The sequence below is a fragment of the Prionailurus bengalensis genome, chromosome B3, assembly GCF_016509475.1.
Source record: "Prionailurus bengalensis isolate Pbe53 chromosome B3, Fcat_Pben_1.1_paternal_pri, whole genome shotgun sequence".
Lineage (NCBI taxonomy): Eukaryota > Metazoa > Chordata > Mammalia > Carnivora > Felidae > Prionailurus > Prionailurus bengalensis.
This window is the reverse complement of record NC_057355.1, coordinates 61,411,722-61,417,416: the sequence shown is the minus strand read 5'-3', so window position 1 is coordinate 61,417,416 and position 5,695 is coordinate 61,411,722.

Sequence of the window (5,695 nt, the reverse complement as noted above, 5' to 3'; positions counted from 1 at the left end):
CCCTGAAAAACACATCTCGCTGAGTGAATAAACATCTCCCTGAACTGATGTGGGCCTCATCTGGAACCACCAGATTGGCAGGGGAAGCTACAGAGGCAGAGCTGAAGCATCAGCTACCATGAGGTAACCCCCAGTGCCAGCCCTCCACACATGCATGGCAGGGCCAGGCACCCCCACCTCCCCAGAGGACAGGGTCCCTGGGCTCAGCTCTTTGGACTAAGAGGAGAGTTTTGTGCTCAGTTTACTTCGTCTGTGCAGTATGGTGTGGTTGATGCTGAGCCTGGTAAAAACAATGGCATTCCTGACTCAGAGATTCTCAGCTTGAGCTAGGGCCCATGGATGGAACTTGGGGCACTCTGAATAGTTCCTGAGATTAGGTGCAGAATTACGTGGGTATGCGTGCATGAGAATGCTTCTGGAAAAAAGGCCTAGAGCAGCACTGTCTAATACCAAAGTCATGCAAGCCACATACGTCTTACTAAACTTTCTAGTGGCCACATTTTAAGAAGTAAAAAGATATAGGAGAAATTAATTTCAATAATGCATTTATTTAACCCAATAATTCAAGGTATTATCAATTCAACTATAATCAACATATGGAATTATTAAGGAGATATTTTACATTTCTTTCATACTAAGTCTTCAAAATCCACTGCGTGTTTTACAGTTTATAGCTTATCTTTTTGTTCACATTTCCTAGGCTGTATTTTTCACCCCCCTGACTTACTTATTTTATAACTGGAAGTTTGTACCTCTTAATCTTCTTCACCTATTTTGCCCATCCTCCCAACAACCCCCCCCCCGCCCCAACCACCAGTTTGCTCTCTGTATTTATGATTTTTGTTTCTGCTTTCATTTGTTCATTCATTCTGTTTGTTAGATTCCACATATAAGTGAAATCACATGGTATCGGTCTTTCTCCGTCTTGACTTATTTTGCTTAGCATAATACCTTCTAGGTCCATCTCTGTTTTTCCAAATGATAAATGATAAGATTTCATTCTTTTTTCTTGCTGGATAATATTCATATGTATGTTCATGTGTATATATACCACATATATTCATATGTATATTCATACACACACACACACCCCACATTTTCTTTACCTATTTGTCTGTTGATGGACACTTAGGTTGATTTCGTATCTTGGCCATTGTAAATGATGCTGTAAAAAACATAAGTAGGCATGTATCTTTTTTAATTAGTGTTTTCATTTTCTTCAGTTAAATACCCTAAAGTGGAATTACTAGATTGTATGGTAACTCTATTTTTAATTTTTTGGGGAACCTCTATACTGTTTTCTATAGTGGCTGCACCAATGTGCATTCCAACCAACAGTGCACAAGGGTTCCTTTTTCTCCATATCCTCTCCCACACTTGCTGTTTTCTGTGTTCTTAATATTAGCCATTCTGAAAGGTCTGAGGTGATATCTCATTGTGGTTTTGATTTGCATTTCCCTGATGATGAGTGGTGTTGAACATATTTTCATGTGTCTGTTGGCCTTGTGAACGTCTTTTTTGGAGAAATGCCTATTCAGGTCTTCTGCCCATTTTCTAATTGTTCGTGTTTTTGGTGTTGAGTTGCATGTGTTCTTTATATATTTTGGATATTAGCCCCTTATCACATATGCCATTTGCAAATATCTTCTCTTATTCAGTTTTTTTGATGGTCTCCTTCACTGTGAAAAAGGTTTTTAGTTCAATGTAGTCCCAATAGTTTAGCTTTGCTTTTATTGCCCTTGCCTGAGGAGACAGACACCAAAAAATATTGCTAAGACTGATATCCAAGAGTTTTCTGCCTGTGTTTTCTTTGAGGAGTTATATGGTTTCAGGTCTCACATTCAGATTTTTAATCCATTCTGCGTTTCTTTTTATGTGTGGTGTAAGAAAGTGGTCCAGATTCATTCTTTTGCATGTAGCTATCCAGTTTTCACAGAACTTATAGCATGTCTTAGTTCAGACTAGCTACCTTTGAAGTGTAATAGAGTGGCCACACACCTTGTTGGAGCAGGTCTATAGAGGGGCCACAGAGTTCAGAGTGGACAAGAGAAAATGAATTAGGTGCCAAGATTTAACATTTTACTTAGTTCCTTTTCAAAGTGGGAAGAGGGAGGGACCAAGAACCAGGAAGCAAATTTGTTGGCACAAGTCCTGCTGATCTCCCCACACCAGACCTCTCTGCAAAGGCTGTGATTAAGGAGCAGGGACAGGGAGAGGTGGACCAAGGGGAACAAAGGTCAGGGTGAGAGGACAGGAGACAGGCATAGGACACTTGGGGCCAGTCAGTCTGAAGCAGGGCCAGCAGGCGCAGCAGGATTTGGCTAAGGCCACAGGGTGCTCACCCAGGCCAGTGGGGATCCTTGGAGGATGGACATGCCTGTTTAGTCTATCAGGGCCTTACCCAAGCTGCCAAGCTGGAGAGGACCTTGGACACCTCCATTTTCCATTCTGGCATCCCTTCTCCTTTGCTGGCCTTCCCCTTTCCTTCTACTCTCTCTTCTCAGAGTTTGCTCTACATTCACAGGAAATGGACATCTTTTTTCTTATTCAGCATGCACAGACCCTTTAATTTTCCCAAACTGCCTCTGTGAAAGCAGCCCCTTCCCTACCCTCAACCGTGTGGGGAGTATTCTTCCACCTTTAGCTGCAAGAATGCAACATGAGGTGTACAATTCATTGGACTCATGACTCAAGTGGGTACAAACGAAATCCTGGTACATTAAGTACTGAAAGAGGCACTTTGTCTTTCCTGCTTCACAAGAACTTGGCAGGATATGAATCTGGAGCTACTGATGGTAGACATCCTGCCACCACAAGGGTAGGACTTTCAGAAAATGGAGCCAACAATAATAGTTAATGCTTAAGCAGTTCTTACTATATGTAGGCAGAGGGGGGTTTACTGTGAAACTAATGTTGCTTACACTGGGCCTCCTCTTGCACATGCCCATCCAGGGCTCTGAGAGGACCCCAGCACTAGGTCTTTGTGTTAACTCATAGGTATTAGTAAAATTTGCAAAAGTAAGCTTTCTAAACTACAACTGGATGAGATCTCTGGTTTCCCATTCTTTCATCTCTCCTGTTCACGTTGATGTGACTATGTATTTTTAGGATCTGGCTAAGGAGAAGGTGAGTTAGAGATAAAATTAATTTTGAGTTACTGGGACATAGTTATGTGGGTTGTAGTCAGTTTCATGTATACTGAAGTTACTGTTCACCTTTGTGGTTTAGGAATAGCTTCCAAAAATACTCCCACCTCCCACTGTGCAGGCTCATCTGGCATTGTGACACAGAGGTACAAGACTGGAGGTTGTTCTGAGGTATAAGAAGAATAGGGTAGAGGAAGAGAAACAAGATGTGAAATACACAAAGCCAGACACTAGTCTGTGGAAAATTCGTCCAGTCAAGACATATAAAATCCTAAGTGAAAGATTTAGTTTCCATTGACACCTGATGAAAACAGAGCCTCTCCTAACAGAGATGTTTTTAATGTCTGGAATGTCTTTTTTCCTTTATCTGATAGAAATCTCAAGAAATGGAAGTTACCATATTCCTATTCTAATGAGCACACCTACAATAGTCAGGTATAAGAGACACTTGAAAGATGCAGCAGATTTGATTTTTTTTTTTTCTGAAGATGGTTGCAACAATATCTCCCATCCTCCATGCTCTTCTAGATAGAACCTTGATACTCCCTCAACAAGACATGGGGGCAAATTCCCCTCCTCTTGAATCTTGGACTGCAGACTCTCTAAATAATAGGAGATAAGGAACTTGATACTGCTCAACTCTGAGGTTAGGTCATAAAATGTGAGGCAGCTTCTTCCACTGAGAGCCATATGAGATGCCCAAGTCCTCCTGAAGTTGCCCTGCAGGGAGGAAGCCAACCCCTGTGGAGAGGCCATGAGTGGGGACTGGACTCAGCAGTCCTGTCTCCAAATCCCCCAGCCCAGGTCCAGGTCTGGGGATGAATGAGCCTTCAAATGGTTCCAATCCAACTGTAGAGTCACCACGAGCCTGTGCCCCTTCTGAATTTTTCTTTTTAAATGTTTGTTTGTTTGGAGAGAGAGAGAGAGAGAGAGAGAGAGAGAGAGAATCTCAAGCAGGCTCCACACTGATAGCACAGACCCTGACATGGGGGCTCAATCTCATGAACCATGGGATCATGACTTGAGCAGAGATCAAGAATTGGACATTTAACTGGCTGAGCCATGCAGGAGCCCCACTTTCTGAATCTCTGACACACAGAATCTATGACCCTAATAAAGCGGTTGCTGTTTTATACCATTAGGTTTAGGGGGTTGTTACAGAGCCATAGTGACTAAATCAGAGGTTTTCCCAAATTTGCAAACAATCCTAAGTTTTATAAGACTACCAATGAAGAGAAGTGAAGCAGAAAGAAACTATCGATAATTAACTATATGACCAACAATTTTTAAGTTTACTTATTTTGAGAGAGAGAGAGAGCAAGCAGAAGAGGGGCAGAGAGAGAAAGAGAGAGAGAGAGAGAGCCCCAAGCAGACTCCACACTGTCAGCACAGAGCCAGCCAGACACAGGGCTTGATCCCATGAACCATGAGATCATGACCGGAAATCAAGAGTCCAACGCTTAACGAGCTGAGCCACCCAGACACCCCAGATCAACAATTTTTTTAAGTTTTTATTTAAATCCCTGTTAGTTGATATATAGTGTGATATTATTTTCAGGTGTACAATATAGCCATTCCACACTTCGACAAAACACCTGGTGCTCATCACAACAAGTGTACTACTCCTTAATCCCCATCACTTATTTTAACCCATCCCACTATCCTATGGTTAACAATTTTTAAAAATCCTCAACCAGGCTAGAGGGAAGATTGCTTTCTATTTGCTACGAAGAAAATGCTATTACAAAATTGGTGTTGAATAAAGAAGAATCAAAGAGTGTGCAACCAAACAGCAAAGGGAAAGGTATAGAGGTTAATTGCAGTTTTTAGAATAAATAGTATGTTATTTTTAAGATTTTGTGCTGTTTTGGCATTTATCAGCCTTTAAAAATTTTTATTTTTGTGTGATCTCTTTTATCATTCTAAATAAATACTTTTGCATCTAATTTTGTATCAAACTTCAGGCTCCTTGGAACATGGATCTAGGTCACATATCACATTGTTCAAAGCACTTTATAAATATATATATATAATATATATAACATTATATGTATATATATACATATATTATTATATAATTATATATATTATATAATATTATATATTATTATATATTATATATACATAATATATTACATATTATATATACATATATACTATATATATACTATATCTATATACATATATATAAATATATATATGTAACATATTTATTCATCCCCCCCCCCAAACCCTATAAGGCAGGTGTTATTATTATCCTCACTTTACAAATGAGGGAACTAAGGCAGGAATTGGTTGAGGGACTACCTCCAGATCACCCTGGGGATCTTGTCCAGAGGCAGTATTCTTAACCACCATTTATGATATGGTCTCTCTCCAGCAGAAGTGCAGGCAAGGAGGAGCATAAGAGAGTCCCTGGATCAAGCCTTGCCTGAGGGAGTAGATCTAGTTCTGGGTTTTTCATTTGGGTCTCAGCTCCTCCATTACCTATTTTAACTCCAGGGAAGAAGGGTTCAGTCACTCCCCTCCCTTTCCCTTCCCCTAGAAAA